General features: G+C 44.2%; 1 long non-coding RNA gene across 1 annotated transcript; it reads right to left on the reverse strand.

Moving 5' to 3' along the window:
• Positions 1-2,332: 2,332 nt before the first annotated feature.
• On the reverse strand, positions 2,333-17,454 carry LOC128349949 (uncharacterized). The gene is made up of 3 exons (XR_008319083.1): positions 17,279-17,454; positions 3,558-3,667; positions 2,333-2,544 (listed from the first exon to the last, which is right to left on the reverse strand). It is a non-coding gene; the product is annotated as an uncharacterized LOC128349949 (long non-coding RNA).
• Positions 17,455-17,497: the final 43 nt, after the last annotated feature.

The following is a 17,497-nucleotide window of genomic DNA, read 5'->3' on the forward strand; positions in this document are numbered from 1 at the left end:
CAGAGAGCTGCTAGTACTAGTATACAGAATCCTGATTACCGTTAGCATATATGCCACTATTTCTCCACCAGTGGTCAACATCCCCATGGAATGTGTGGAGACAGTGCATGCAAACCACCTCTGCAATGTTTAGTGATCTAAGAATACTGTTGCAAGCATGGGGGTGAGTGTATGGAATTTTTTGCCATTCTTTCTTTTAACTGTGTTCTTCAACACATGAAAATATGTCTGTGAGCACTGTGAAATGCTAAGACACATATTTTTGGGTGTTAAAGAGTGCTTCTGGGGAAAGATGAGATTGGTGAAAATCCTCTCCCCGTGCAATGGGACTCTGGATTACTAAATCCTGCGGAATTAGTTTGCATGCACTGTCTCCATGCTGTTAGTGGATGGCAGCCATTATTTTGGATGTCAATTGACATCCACTGTTGTTTTGAATTTTTCACTTGAACGTGGCTGAAAGAAAAAGAAGTGGCTATGAATGAACTGAATAGCCTAACATACTTTCCAAAACTATTATATTTTTCCAAAATATTTTAGCAAAAGGACAAGTCCTCCAGAAATGGAACAAATATTTTTGTGGCTGTTGACAGTTCCAGTAAGTTGGAGTATAATTACTATTGAGTATTAGGGATGTGCCAAAATGCGATTCAGACATCCAAATGGTGGGCAAATCCCTCTAAAAATGGCTTACACAGCCCCTTTAAAGCAGAGGAAAGCAGGTCCATATTTACTCCTCCTCCAATGGCCGCCATTGCCATAAGCCTGGCACTCCCCCTGCCCCTCTGCGATGCTGGCACACACATGGCTGCAGTGCATGTGCAGAGGCCATGTGCATGCCAGCATCATGCAGGAGCGTGGAGAGATGGTCTGCCGGTATGTGGGCATAGCTGGGGGGGGGCACTTGGATTACGGCAATGGTGGCCATTGGAGGAGGAGCAGGTATTCAATTTTAAGGAGCTGTATAAGCCCTCATTTTTAAAGAGATGTGCCCATGATTCAGACACTCAAATCACATTTTGGCACATCTCTGTGGAGTATATGTATAGCAACAGTTGCCAGACTACTACACAGTGGAACAAAAGGAGAGCTGGTCTAGTGGTAGCAAGAATGAGCTGTCCCATTTGCTAAGGATGGTCTGCCCGGGTTGCATTTGGATAGGAGACGACATGTGAGCATCATAACATCTTCCTCTTAGGGGATGGAGCTGCTCTGAGAAGAGTACCTGCATGCTTGCATGCAGAAGGTTCCAAGTTCGCTCCCTGGCATCTCCAAGATAGGGTTGGGAGAGATCCTGCCTGTAACCTTGGAGAAGCCACTGCCTGTCTGGGTAGACAATACTGAGCTAGATGGACCAATGATCTGACTAGGTATAAGGCAGCTCCCTATTTTCCTAAAGAGCCCTCGGGGAATGCTTCCCCTGCCCTTTGTATGCTGAATTCTGCTTCCAGTTCTAGCTTAGAACAAGCCCAAACCCCTCATTACTACACAGTGGAACAGCTCAGACAAAAGGAAAGCTGGTCTAGTGGTAGCAAGAATGAGCTGTCCCATTTGCTACGGAGGGTCTGCCCTGGTTGCATTTGGATGGGAAACGACATGTGAGCACCATAAGATCTTCCCCTTAAGGGATGGAGCAGCTCTGGGAAATGGCTCTGGGAAGAGCCATGTGATTCCGGCTTATTTTAGCCAGAATTCCAAAATAGAACATGATCTGAGATTCCAAAATAAAATGTATAGGTGTTATGTTTGAACCAGGCCAATGTAGGCTGCTGGACATTGTACTGGAAGGCCTGGCTTCATTATGTGGCCTTGGGCAAGTAACTTTATTTCAGCCTCGGTTCTCTTAATTGCAAAACAAAAATCAGGCTGAGATGATTTTTATGAGTTAATGCAAAAAAATGAAACTGTTTTCCCTGAGCCTTAGGCAATATACAAGGAATCTAGATAAATAATAATGTAGTTTATTTTTGACATTACTCAAACCAGCTTGCATGACAAATTCAATTGAAATGTTATCTAAGCAGCACTGGGTAAATTGGAACATTTAGTTGGGTCTGGATGTTAACTGAGCTATCATAATCATTTAATATTTATAAAGTGCCCACATTATACTTGGCACTGTTAGAGTTAATTTGGATAACATTAAAATAGCTAGAAAATGTGTGTGTGTGTGTGTGTGGTTAACTTATGCACCCTGGACTGCAACCTAAAACTACAGGATAAACTACAAGAACTATTAGTTGTTATCATTAACCAATATTTTTCATCAGTGATTCTGCCTTTGTGTATTTATATATTATTGATTACTTAATAATCAGAAACCTTTGCTGGATGTCAGAGTTTTATTTTATTTTATTTAACATATTTATAAACCGGCCAAAATGCAAGTCAACACGAATTGTAGAACCATTGAGGAAGAATGACCATAGTGCGATCCAATTCAGCTTATATGCGAGCGGGGCATTGTCAAGGAAGTCCAACTCAGATGCATTGGACTGCGGAAGAGAAAACTTCTCAAAAATGAGGAGATTCATAAAAAGGAAGCTGCAAGGGAAAGTCAGGAGGGTCAAATCACTCCAGAAAGTATGGAACTTATTCAAAACTACAATAACAGAAGCTCAGTTGGAATGTATACCAAGAAGAAGCAAAGGTACCATCAGGTTCAGGAGGATGCCAGAATGGCTTAGAGTCAGGGAAAATATAAAAGGGAAGACAACTTCCTTCAGAAAATGGAAGTCCTGCCCAAATGAAGAGAACAGAAAGGAACATAAACTCTGTCAAAAGAAATGCAATTCCCAATAAGGGATGCAAAAAGACAGCTTGAAGAGCATATAGCTCTTCAAGCTATATAGCATATATAAGTGCCAAGAGGAATAACAAAAACTTCTTTAAATATATCAGAAGCAGAAACCTGCCAGGGACTGGGAGGCCACTGAACCCTTAGATGATGAAGGCGTTAAAGGGATTATTAAGGAGCAGGATAAGGAGTCCCAGTCCTGCCAGGGACTGGGAGGCCAATGAACCCTTAGATGATGAGGGCATTAAAGGGATTATCAAGGAGCAGGATAAGGAGATTGCAGAGAAGCTGAATGAGTTCTTTACATCTGTCTTCACAGCGGAGCATACTGACCACATACTCACTCAGGAACTGAGCTTCTTGGGCTTAGAGGCTGAAGAATTGGGCCAATTTGAGGTGAAGAGAGAGGATATTCTAAACTGTCTTGAAAAACTAAAAATTAACAAATTGCCAGGGCCAGATGGCATGCATCCAAGAGTTCTGAAGGAACTCAAATGTGAAATTGCTGATCTCCTAGCAAAAATATATAACTTGTCCCTACAATCAGGCTCTGTACCAGAGGACTAGAAAGTAGCTAATGTAACTCCTATTTTCAAAAAGGGATCCAGCGGGGATCCGGGAAACTACTGGCTGGTTAACTTTGCTTCTATGCCAGGTAAATTGATGGAAAGCATACTTAAGGACAAAACAACTGAATATATAGAACTGGCCTTGCTGAAGGAGAACCAGCATGGCTTCTGCAAGGGAAAGTATTACTAACCTTTTGGAGTTCTTTGAGAGTGTCAATAGGCATGTCGATAAAAGTGATCCAGTTGACATAGTATACTTGGACTTCCAAAAAGCTCTTGACAAGTTTCCCACCCAAGGTTCCTGTGTAAACATAGCAGTCAGAAGATAGGGGGACAGGTTCAGGTGTGGATTGGTAACTGGTTGAAGGACAGGAAACAGAGGTTAGGAATAAATGGACAGTTTTCACAATGGAGGGAAGTAAGAAGTAGGGTCCCCAAAGGATCTGGAACTAGAGTTCTCTCTAATATTTTCCATCTGTGTGCGGAATGAATTTTGTTCTGGGCGGCAGTATTAAGGCAGTGTATGCGCACATGCATTCAGAGAGGGGCATTTCTGAATCAACCTGAGCAAGATCTAAAATTAACTGAACGGACATCAAGAAACTTGTGAGGGCGTGCATGTGCACACGCCTTAGAGGGAACACTGTCTGGGACATAAATGATCTAGAAGTTGGGGTAAGCAGCAAAGTGGCCAAATCTGCAGATGACACTAAAGTATTTAGGGCAGTGAAATCCAAAACAGATTGTGAGGAACTCCAAAAGGATCTTTCCAAACTGGATGAGTAGGTGACAAAATGGCAAATGTTGTTCAATGAAAGCAAGTGTAAAGTGATGCATATCGGTTCAAAAAACCCAACTTCACATATACACTGATGGGGTCTGAGTTGTCAGTGACCAGGAGAGAGAGCTTGGTGTCATGGTGGACAGGTTGTTGAAAGTATCGACACAATGTGCAGCAGGTGTGAAAAATGCCAAACCCATGCTTGGAATCATTAGGAAGAGGGCTGAAAATAAAAATTCTATTGTAATGCCCTTATACATATCTATGGTGCAGCCATATTTGGAGTATTGCATGCAGCCACCGTATCATAAGAAGGACATTGTAGAACTGGAAAAGGTGCACAAGAGAGCACCCAAGATTATCAGTGGCCTAGAGCACTTTCCTTAGGTGGCAAGGCTACAGCATCTGGTGCTTTTTAGTTTCGAAAATAGATGACTATGGGGAGACATGACTGAGGTGTATAAAATTATGCATGGAATAGAGAAAGTGGACAGAAAGTAATTTTTCTTCCTCTCTCACAACACTATAACTAGGGGTCATGCCATGAGACTGAAGGCTGGGAATTTTAGGACTAACTAAAGGAAGTACTTTTTCACACAGTGCATAATTAATCCATGGAATTCTCTGCCACAGGATGTGGTGATGGCCACTAGCTTGGATGGCTTTAAAAGGGGCTTAGAGATCACGGAGGAGAGAGAAATTCACGGAGGACAGGTCTATCAATGTGTACTTATCTGGTGGCTATAGGTCACCCCCAGCCTCAGAGGCAAGATGCCTCTAAATACCAGTTCCAGGAGAGCAACAGCAAGAGAGAGGACATTCCCTCACCTCCTGCCTCTGGGCTTTCAGAGGCATCTGGTAGGCAACCGTGTGAAACAGGATGCTGGACCGGATGGGACTTGGGCCTGATCCAGCAGGACTGTTCTTATGTTCCCTGTCCCCAAGGAAATCACAATCTAAAAGTAACACAAAGTAGACACCAGCAACCACCGCTGTGCTGGGGTTCAATAGGGACAGCTGCTCTCCCCCCACTAGATACAAGCCTACTTTAAAAGGTGCCTCTTTGCTCAGTCACTGCTCAGCAGCGGTTGCTCAGAGCAGTGTACAGCTTTATCATTCACCTCCCATTTTATCCTCACAACAGTCCTGTGAGGTAGGTTAAGTGGAAAGACTGTGTGTCCCAGGTCACCTAGTCAGCTTCATAGCTGGGTGGGAATTTGAACCAGGGTCTCCCTGATCCTATCCGACTCTCTCACCATTATAGCATACAGGCTGGTGTTGCACATGGTTTTTATTTGGGCTATCTTTAAGCAGAAAGGTTTAAGTGGTTGTCTCTAACAAAAGGGTGTTCCATTCGCTCTGCAGACCTTGCTTTTGGTCCAGGAAATTGAGTGATCTGTCATCCTCTCAGATGCCTGGGTGAATTGCTTGAAATGGGAGTAGTGCTACTACACAACTACTGCAAATATTTACAGACCGAGTTTCAACAGAAGTTTCCAAAGCAGCTGAAAGAAAGAAAGAAAGAAAGAAAGAAAGAAAGAAAGAAAGAAAGAGAGAGAGAGAGAGAGAGGAAGGAAGGAAGGAAGGAAGGAAGGAAGGAAGGAAGGAAGGAAGGAAGGAAGGATGGATCCCTGTCACCAAAGGGCTCACAATCTAAAAAGAAACACAAGATGGATACCAGCAATAATCACTGTAGAGCAGACCTGTGGAACTCTACCCTCCCCAGCTGTTTTTGGACTACAACTCCCATAATCCCCAGCCACAGTGGTCAATAGCCAGGGATTATGGCAATTGCAAAACAGCATCTGCAGGAGAGCCAAAGCTGAGTAGCCCTGCTGTAGGGATGCTGTGCTGGGGGTGGATAGAGCCAGTTGCTCTCCCCCTGCAAAATAAAAAGAATCACATAAAAGGTGCCTCTTTGCCCAGCTAGTAGGGGATAGTAGTAGAGCTACAGTGTCTTTGTCCCAGCTCAGGCTAACGGATGCTTCATTGTGGAGTATTTCTTGGCAAAGTTCTTTCATGATCAGAACTATTGTCTCTAGGTGGTTACACAGTGTGGTGGCTCTGCCTCCTGTTCAAATGTTCAATTATGTCTTAGGGCTAGTCACACACCACCTTAAAGAGATAACGTTGGCCTGCAAGCCATAGTCCAAGGACCTCTTGAACACCCATGATTGTGCTGATGACTTGAAAGATGGAAGAATGATCAATCCCTTGCAGCTGCAAAACATGGCCATCCCAACCTTTCTAAATAATTCTAGAAATAAATTGGTAGTGTGCATGATGACCGGGGGGCAGGGGAGGGGGAGAAGTAGAACATTGGATCAGGCATGCCTCCTAAATTATTCATTCTCAAATTAGTGGGCTAATTATAGAAAGCCTAGAAACAGACACAGAAGCCAGATTCTGTGTGCATTCTGAAGCATACAGGGACAGTAGCCTTGTTCATACCACCTCAAAAGATTCAGAGGAGCAACCAGTGAGGCACACTACCTATCCCCGTCATGTGGACCCAAACAGCAAGGAGGAGGGGGGAGAGAGATTGTGTGGGATGCAGAACCTGGATAGTGCAGGTGCACCCTCCCCACATTCTGTTGCCAGAATTTTACCAAGGGTGGACAAAAACCATCCTACCCAGCTCCCACCTAACCGGTTCCTTTCCTCATGTCTTGCTGTTTGGGGTTCATATGACAATGGATCAGAAGTGTGCATGGCTCTCTTATCCTGGCTACATGCTCCTGTAACCCTAAGTAGACATCCAAACATTGCACATGCTGAAAAATGCTTCATGTGTGCAACGGGGGCAGCTCCTTGCTAAAGCAAACTGATGCAATCAGTTTTGGGAGTGGGAGAATATACTATACTACACACACACACACACACACACACACACACCCCTTGGCAGAAGCCCATCAGCCTGTTGCCTCTACCTCCATGCACCTCCAGCAACCATGCCTCTGCCTCACATCCTCAGGCACCATGCTCTTCCTCCTCTCCTCACATCCTCTTCACCTCACATCCTCAGGCTATTCCTCCTCAAGGTTGGGGGAAGACTTGCAGAAGACAGTGTGGAGCATGCTTTCAGCAGCAGTGATGGCTGGCTGGACTCTCTGTCACTGCTAGACTACTTCAGTCAGTGGCAGCTCTCTCTCTGTCTCGTTAATGGAACTGCTCCCAGGGACTTGGAGGGATCCTGAGCTGTGTTTTAGGCTTGACTGGGGGAATTAGCTATCTTAAATGGAGCAGTCCCACTCCCATAACAAATTTGCTCAAAGCTTCAGTCACAGAAAGATCTGAATGGAGAGCCAGGGTTCAAAACCAAAGTAAAAATTTATTTGAGGGGTTTGGGGTACAGAAAGAGAAAAATAATGGTTATTAAGCTAGGGGTGTGCAATTCGGGTTTTCGGCGATTCGGTTCGGGACCCGAATTGAATCACCCCCATTCTGTTCTGTGCCCAAATATGGGCTACCCGAATCACCCCTGATTTGGTTCGGATTCCGATTAAATCCAAATCCGAATCGATTTGGGTAAAAAAACCAGTCCCAGGGGCAAAATATTGGGGTGGGGTGGTAGTGCCTAATGGGTGGAGGCTACCACCCAAATTTCAGGGGGATTGGTCAAAGGGCTGACTTTTGGTGAATTTTGGAAGTTTTAGAGTCTTTGGGGCAGATAGGGGGCATAACGTGGGATCTGGGTCAAAAGAGTGGGGTGGGATGGTAGTGCCTAATGGGTGGAGGTTACCACCCCAATTGCAGAGGAATTGGGCAAAGGGCTGATTTTTGGTGAATTTCTGAAGTTTACACGTCTTTAAGGTTTTCCCCCATGAAGGGTGTATTGCTTCACGTCGGGGGGAAAGGGGTGTCCTAGTGCCGGATGGGGTTGGTGGTAGTGCCGGGTAGGGGCAAGGAATCTACCTGAATTTTTTCAAAGGATTTGGGCAGAGGGCTGATTTTTGGCGAATTGTTTTGTTTTGGCGAATTGTTTTGATTTTTGGCGAAGTTCATGCGTCTTTAAGGTTTTCCCTCATAAGTTATAATGGAGCTTTCAGCAGCCCCATAAGTGCACCTGGGGGGTGCTGGGGTGGCCCAGAGAGAGTGGTGGTGTAGTGCACATAGGGTGCCAACCACCCCCATGGTTTTCTAACCCATGGGGTACAGGGTTCTGTTGTTTCAGAGGTTTTCTGAGTGTGGATTCTATGATAGCAAATTAGAGTGGATTCATGGTGTCTCATTGAAAATCTCATTTGCTATCATAGAATCCACCCATTAGGCACTACCACCCCACCCCACTCTTTTGGCACAGATCCCACATTATGCCCCTATCTGCCCCAAAGACACTACAACTTCAGAAATTCACCAAAAATCAGCCCTTTGCCCAATCCCTCTGCAATTGGTGTGGTAACCTCCACCCATTAGGCACTACCACCCCACCCCACCCCACTATTTTTCCCCTGGCACCCGAAATTCGAGTAGACGTCACATCCAATCTTTTTGCACTGAAGTCAATGGGATGCAAAAAGGCGGGAAATTCAAATACGCCATAGCTCAAAACGGAGGGGGGGAAAGAAGGCAAAAAAATGGAGGTCCAAATCACCCGAATTTTCGGGCTCAAAATTCGGGTGATACGGCTCATGCCCGAAATTTCTCGGATCTTTTCGTGGGTGATTCCGTTCGGCCCCGAATCACCCGAAATTCGCTGTTTCGGGCACAGATCGTTCTGTGCCTGAAACATTTTGCACATCCCTATATTAAGCAATAATGTAGAATGGATATAGAGGCTATTCTCACGATGGATGAAAACTGGGCGAAAAGAGCCCAGCTCGGCTTTCATTCATTGTGAGAACCACTGGGCTCGTGGGCAAGCCCAATGGTTCTCTGGTGGCTAGCCCACCAAAGAAGCTCAGTCTCCCCTTCCTACCTGCCTAGTGCTGGATGGAGAGGAGAGGAGGGGAGGGGAGAGAGAGCGAGAGCGAGAGCACTGCTGCTGCTTAGTAGCCCAGCAGAAATGCTGTCCAGACAGCTGTTGCTGCTGTTGAAGGCATGGCCCATGCTGCCTCCCATGAGGCATGCCACAGACACTGAGGTTAGAGGCAAGAAAGAAGAGTGAGATGTGTGAGCATGGGTGGCAGGGGATGGAGCCAGTAATGGGTGCAGGGCAGATTGTTGCCATTTGCATCTAACAGTGAACAGCTATGAGCTGGCCCTACAAGAGGGGAATGATTGTGCTCCTGAAAATGTCTCCCTAAAGGTTGGGGGACCAACAGGGACACAGGACTGCAGAGATAACGGGAGGATCAGTGAAAACTGACCCTCTCTTATTGCATGTGTCAAATGTTTTTTGGCACACATATTGTTAGCCTGGATGCCAGCCAGTGTATGAGTGATGTTAATAAAATAATAACTAGCTGGGCCGGGCACAGAGCATCTATGCCTCTAATTCTTCCCACCTTGCCGCTTGCCCCTGCCACCATTTCCTTCTTCCTCCCCCGCCAGCCACCTTCACTCACCTGCCTCCCCCTTCCCCCCTCCAATCCCACCTGCCCCAGCCTTCTCTCTCCTCTCGCCTGCTGGCACCCATTGGTGCCGTTGTTTTTCTTCCAAGCTTCCCGCCTCTGCCATTTCCTTCCTTCCTTATCCCCGCCCACCCCCACCACTGTTTCTTTCCTCCCTCCATCGCCATCATTGTTTCCTTCCCACCTGCCAGCCTCCCCTGCCTTCTTCACCTGGCCACGGTGCCACCGGCACGAACACCACTACCATTTTCTTTCCCCTGCCCATCCCTATCCTATCCAGCAGCTCTCCGAACTCTTGCGAGTGCTGCCACACATGGGATTAGCCATGGGTATGCCTTAGCGAATTATACATAAAGAAGAAGATAAACAACTTTGTTAGCAGCCCCATAACAAATTATTCTCTGGGCAGCTCACAGCATTAAAACATTGAATTAAAACACGTAATTCACATGAAATTACAACACACACACAGGACAAAACAATTTTAATACCTGTCCATTTTAAAAATCATATTTAGAAATGAAATTTATAAAGGTATGAGTGAACAGAAAGGTCTTTATCTGGCATCTAAAAGAATAAAGTGATTATGCCAGGCAAACCTCACTGGAGAGGCTGTTTCATAAACAGGGTGTAACCACCAAAAAGGCCCTCTGCTCAGCAGCCACCCACTTCACCTTGTTTGGTTTATTTAATTCAATGGAACAAGTAAATCTGATACATGTCCGATCTGTGTCAGATGTCTGCTCCTGCTTTAGCTGGACCGTCTCCTCTCCTTGAAGTGTGCCATCGAGTCGGTGTCAACTCCAGGTGACCACAGAGCCCTGCGGTTGGTAGAATACAGGAGAGGTTTACCATTGCCTCCTCCCACGCAGTGCGAGATGCCTTTCAGCATCTTCCTATATCGCTGCTGCCCGATATAGGTACCAGCTGGGATTCGAACAGACAACCTCATGCTTGCTAGGCAAGTCATTTCCCGCTGCGCCATTAGGAGAATGGAAAGGAGGTGAAGGCAACAGATGTCTGTTTTGCTTTGTTCAAAAGAAGGTTCATGAATCTATTGCATCTTGTCTATATTATGAACTGCTTTGGAGACTCCAGTCCAAAAGTGGGACTGAAACCTATAAAATAAATACATGAACAAAGAGATTGATTCATTTACATGACATGAATGGAGAAAGGCTTAAAGATGGCCTGAGTATGTGAACATAGGAAGCTGCCTTTTACTGAGACAGACGATTGGCCCATCTAGTTCAAAGGTATCTACACTGACTGGCAGAAGTCCTACAAGCTTTCAGAGAGCAGTCTCTCCCAGCCTTTTCTGGAGATGCCAAGGATTGAACCTGGGATGTTCTGCATGCAAAGCAGATGATCTACCACTGAGCTATGGCCCCATTCCCATGTTGAGGAGCTCCTACACTCCTTAACTCCTACACCCCTCTTACTTGCAGGTTGCATTGCAACAGAGAAGAGTCATTTTATTCTATGATAGATTCTTTCAGACTACAGATAGAGTTTGATCCTAACCCATTTAAATCAGTGAATCTTTATTTATTATTTCTTTATTCATTTTTATTTATCATATTTTTATACCGCCTGAAATGTAAATCTAAATGTTTATACTTGTAGGCCACATATCTTGGTGAGAGTAGACTAGAGGCATGTTCTTATGTAAGACCCATTAAAGCAAACAGGGATCACACTGAAGAAAATCTTCATGGACTGAGTTCCTAGTTACCATCTAGATAAAAGAAAGCACAGTCACTTAAAATGGCACTATTTTAGCCATTTCTATAGTCAGCTGACAGCTGCTTATATTTAACCATCTGTGTGGATAACTCCACAAAGTGTAATAATTAATGCTACTTTCTGCATGTGTCAGTCTAAGGAATTCAACAGCATGTTCATAATGCTATTATCAAGTTAGAATAATTAGATACATGAAACTGAATAGACAAAGTCTATAAAATCTAATCTAAAAAGTGAATGCCAGCATGTAATCAATGTGTTGTGATTATTGTTTTAAAAAGTCACCACTGATCTGCAATGCTAGACCTTATAGAAAATATTTGCCCTGTAATGTTGTTATTTTGTGGACCAGCTCACATTCTAGATTCTATAAAAAGTCTGCACAGTGAAACAAGTGACAGAAGAAGGTTATAGAATCACCTTATCTGAAGATTTTGAAGAAGGGGCTTGATAGGTGGCTGTTGGCAATACTTAAGTTATAGACTATCTGATTTTAGATCTAGAGAAGATAATCCACTGGGTGCATTCAAATTCTCTTTATCTTTGTAGCCTGCTTCCTAAGACTTTGGAGGAGGGGTGGACACAGTATTAGTGTTGCAAGGTGCTCTACTCATCAGTATCTCCTATTGCTCTCTGTATTTTATTTTAAAATGTCAGCACAGCATCCTAATCTGTAGCCAAATGCTAAATTTAACCAACTTGTTTATCATGACACATAACTAATCATTTATGATTGCCCTTTAAACTATTATGCCAGAAAACAGTAAATATCATTATCTGATGGGATTACATAACTATTGAAGAATTGTTTATCATTACCAATTTGTTGTATATACTCCTATTTTTTGGGGGGGGGGAGTACAGTCTCAGAGTGCAACATTGTACAATAATATTTATGCAATGTGTGTGATTCTGCACAAGGCTGCATCTTAATGCTTTATTTACTCAATTTTGAAAATAATATTTCCTCAGCATGGAGGGAAGCCTTAAAGTAAGGCTGCTGCAAAGAAAATAAATCTATAATCATCCAAAATTCCAATATATCAGATTAACTACTAATCAGCTAATCAAATGGTAAAGGATCTCAAATTCCAATTTATAACTACTTATCAAATTAGCAATCCAGCAACTGAAGTTCAATCTTTTTTTTAAATTCACCACAAAATTTACCATGGAAAAGCCCATTAATGCTCTTTCCAATTTTTACACTCCTGTCTTTCATCAAAACATGATTTACTGCTTGTCCCGTATCTTTCCCCCCTTCCACCTGCTGAAGGGCTCTGCTGTCATCAGCCTCTCTTTCCATAACCCTATTCCTTTCTCAGCTGACCTCTTCACATATAAACCATGATAATTACCCACCCATGATAATCTTACACATTCAAAAGAAGAATTAAACAGTCTCCAACTAGCAGTGAAAGGACAGCTAGCTGTAGCAATGGGTCAGTAGGTGATTAGTCCCTTCTTAGAGATGAGAGGGAAGAGATGAAAAATGTGGTGGTGGTAAAATTGGGGCAAACAGTGACAAAAATATGATCTGTCCCCATTCCCACAGATCCTCTCCATCTTTTCCCTCCCAGTTAACCAGGGCACATGGAAATTGTCTATAGCAGGGAGTACATTCAAAACAGATTGATAGAAGCCAGATAGTTATTGGAAGACATAACACATACCCTGCATATGGAGAGTTCTGAACTGGAGAGGTCTTCCAAGGAGAAGGGTTAAAAAAGAAATCCAGTAATGATCACTGAAGTTTAATTACACTGCAGCTATTTTACTTATTTGCATATTATTTTGGCATTATAAAATTGTTCTGAGTATACCAAAAGCATGCATAGAATGACTAGATTATGGAGTTTTCCCACTGTTCTTCATATCATTTGTTTCTGAAAATGAGATTCAACTTGCAATAATTGCATTTCACTTCTACAAAAACCCCAATAAAGTGAACACATAAGAGATTATTTATCAAGGAAATTTCTTTTATGTTTCGAAATAGCTGTTCTTTCTAGTCATGCATAATATAATGCAAGTACTTAAAGCCATCTGCATATCCCCAAGAAAACTATTCCTGCTAACTTGGCTAAATAGAAAGGTATCTATGAAATCACTCCTCTTGAGGCCAAACTGCAAGTTATGTTAGAGGTATCATTTGGCCCATTTAAAAAAAAAAATCAGACATGCAATGAGGAAGCTCCTGACCAAAGAAAAGAGAAAAGAGAGACTTTTCTCTCTGCTGTGGTACCAATCCAGATCACGGGGCCCCACAGCTGCCATTTTTCCCTGGGAGGAAAGGCACTAATGGGTGCTTTCCCATTAGTAGGAAATTGCAACTGAAGGAGGTCCACACAGAAGGAGAGAGGTAAAGCCAGCCTTCATCCTACTTTGGTTCCAACCAAATGCCCACCTACAGCCAATGTTTAGCAACAACAACCACAACATAAAAAAGCATGCAAGGGTAAACTTCATGTTTAACACCTTGTAGTTTTGCATTATTTATTTAATAATGATGATAATAATAATAATTATTATTATTAGTCAACAATGCTTTGTTGCCTTAGGTTCAAGGAAGCCGATTGGTTCAAAAAATATTGTTCTGACACCATTCCTTCTAATATAAACTCGGTGGCTCAATTCCTTTCAACTGGGCAATAATATGCAGCTACCCACAGATAAGGTAATGACTTTTCTATACTTGGGGAACACTCCAGGTATGACATACAATACTCTAGCTTCTCACACAATGGATCTGATGACAGCTAGAGATTCCCGCAGTGTGCATGCTCCCCTAGAGTGATCGTGTAAATCTCCAACAGGCAATGCGCTAAACTGACATGAAACTGGGATCCATAATCTTAGATTTGAACTAAGCTTGATGAGAGAAGAGGAGAGCTGGTCTTGTGGTAGCAAGCATGACTTGTCCCCATAGCTAAGCAGGGTCTGCCCTGGTTGCATATGAATGGGAGACTTGATGTGTGAGCACTGCAAGATATTCCCCTCAGGGGATGAAGCTGCTCTGGGAAGAGCAGAAGGTTTCAAGTTCCCTCCCTGGCTTCTCCAAGATAGGGCTGAGAGAGATTCCTGCCTGCAACCTTGGAGAAGTCACTGCCAGTCTGTGAAGACAATACTGAGCTAAATAGACCAATGGTCTGACTCAGTATATGGCAGCTTCCTTTGTTCCTATGATGTCAGCTTCATGTTGAGTTGGTGCATTGCCAGTTGGAGACCAGGGGAAATTTCGGGGTTTACTGATTGCTCTATGGGAGTGTGTTTGCTGTGGAAATTTCTAGATCAATCATGTGGAGAGCCCCAAGTTATTAGAAGTTTGAGCAAATCAATTCCTTTCATCCTCCCCATTTTCCCCTTCTTGAATCTTCCTCCCTAATGCATGCTTCCTCCTCAATGTACCCACTTAATAATGTATGCTCTGGACTGGAGCTCTAAACAAGTGCACTTTTGTTAGAGGCTGGATGGGGATGCACCACAACACTGTTACAGGTCCCCATTTGTTCCACATGGCTATCCACAGAGAAGGCGATGGTTTCTGCCTACTTAGGGGAGTCTACATGTATGCAGAAAAATATTCACTTGTAAATTTAAACTTAAAAGAAAAAAGCCGTAATGAGATGTGAGGATGCCGATTGCCTTTTAGGAGGCATGGGATGTCTGAGGATAAATCTGATCAAGCTCCAGTTTATGGTATCCCGGAGGGTAGATTAGGGTTCTGGGGTATGGTTGCCATGAGTTGTGCTTTCTCTGACCCTAATCAAAGAAAGCACACTTCATAGCCCTGCTACCCCTCATGGAACCCCACTTAAGGATGAGGGGTACTTAAAGTCTTAAGGGCCTTTGGTCAGTTTGGAGCTAGAAGAGTCCTGAAACAGGGTGAGTTAGGATTCAAGGAATACTTCAGTCCTCCAAGGAAGCCTCCGAATTAGTTAACACAAAAAAGGAATCATTTGGCTAAGAAAGAGGCAGAGATCCTAACAGATTAAGGTAACCTAGGAGGAGAAATGAAACCAGGGCCTACTGATACATCCTTTCAGGCACATAACCACTGACCTCAATTCCTTCCCACCTCTCCACCAGCATTCTTCCAATTCACCTAACCCCAAACCTTTAATGGACAGCGTTATACAGGAATTGCACTGAACTGCTAAGCTTCAGGACTAAATGAACAGGAAGCTTCTTATCTTGCCCCTAGAGCTCAGCAGATGTCCTGATATTGCACTATTGGAGAGGACAGTCAATAATCTTCATGCGTTCCCAACTCGTATTTATTCCATTTTTCTTCTACCGCTATATATATTCCTACAATATGTCCTTAACACCACAACCTTTTTGTCACTGTAGTTTACTTTAAACAACTTTTGCCACAAGAAAGGATGGTTTCAGAAAAGCAGTTCAGTTCTGCTTTAAATCACTACAATCAACTAATCACATGGCAAAATACATTGCACTACTGAGGCACAGGTCTGCCACTCGATTCTGTAAAGCATCTTGTCGCCTCCAGGGGCTCCTTCATGTGCTATACATTTCCTACGTGGGAAGTTGTTTGCTGGGGGCGGGGGGAGGAATGAAAGAGTGACATCTGTATAGATCAATATATGTGACGACTGAACATGCATGGATTTTATTGTGGGTGCAGTTACTAAATACACAAGTGCATCAGGGAGCTTTGGTCAATCAATCTGGTGTTGCCATAAACATGTTACCACTTAATCTGAACCTCCTGAAACAGCAAAATAAATAAGGCCAAAAAGCACAATCCTGGAAAGCAACATAAGATGATGCACAAGCTCTTAAAGCACTTTAACTGTTTAAGCTCCTTTAGAATCAATGAGATTATACCACAGAAGTATCAAGAGGTTAGTAGTATGGCGCTGAGAATTTAAGAACGGTTTTCTCCCTGTACTAAACGGGATCTTACTCATCCTCTCATCTATCTTATTCTGATTTAGCTGTCAGCTGTAGCCATTGGCAAGATCTGGGATCACAGGGGCGGCAACACTCCTGAGAAAATACCAACTGAAGCATTTAAACACTGTAGCTGTAGCCCTGTGTTGTGGTGCTTCTGAAGAGCTGTGCTCATTTGTTGTAGCAAACAGAGGAAAACGCCTTTATGGTCCTTTATTGCTCATACTGCGCGGGACGAGGCAATGGTAAATCCCTCCTGTATTCTACCTCTATTCACAGGGCTCTGTGGTCACCAGGAGTCGACACCCACTCGCCGACTGCACACACTTTACATTTACTGCTCTATGGTTTGCATGCTTAATCAATTCCGGACTCACACTTAAGCCTAGGACTGCATCCTAGCCCAGTAATGCAGGATGATATGATGGCATGAAGAGTTCCCTGCAAATCGGGTCGAACTTTGTCAGGTGCTAGACCAGCCCTCTCCATCTATGTAACAAAGCAGGTTCTAGCCTAAGGAAGCTCAGGCTCTAATACATTTACTGGGCTGGGTTCGTACGGGATTCTGGTATCTTGTAATAGTCATTCAGATACCATTTCCAGGCCCCGTTTTCATGCGCTCCCCCGCTCCCCGTGAACCTGGCGCCTTTCGACCCGCGCGCCTCAGCCTCTAATCCTAAACACACACTTACCTACTAGGAGTAAGCGCCATTTAACACAGTGGGGCTAACTTCCGACTGAGTAAACACGCATAGGACTGTGCTGCCCATCTGCATCAGCAGCCCAGCAGCCACTTGCCCGCCACCGTGAAGCATCCCCCAGCCCACGCAACACACAACCGGACCTAAATGTATAGCCCGCCTCCCACCTTGGCCCATCGGCGCACAGGCTGCAAAGCGGGCGCTTCTCCAGCCCGGGTAGCACAAAACAGACCCCCAGTACCAAAGCAACCTACAGCAGACTTCTTCTCCACTTTTTCAGGACACGCCCCACGAATGCCCGGGTTCCTCCAATCCCGTCTGCCTGCCCCGCCTCGGACTTGTAGCGCCCGCCCTCCGAGCTCTGCTGGAAAGTCCTCTCCTCCTCCCGCCCCATCTCCTCTAGTACTCGCAGTCTGTTTCCTCCTGCAGTAGAAGATGACATCGGGAAGCCGACGAGGAGAGGCGACTTGAGA

This window comes from Hemicordylus capensis, chromosome 3 (genome assembly GCF_027244095.1).
Source record: "Hemicordylus capensis ecotype Gifberg chromosome 3, rHemCap1.1.pri, whole genome shotgun sequence".
NCBI classification, from domain to species: Eukaryota; Metazoa; Chordata; class Lepidosauria; order Squamata; family Cordylidae; genus Hemicordylus; species Hemicordylus capensis.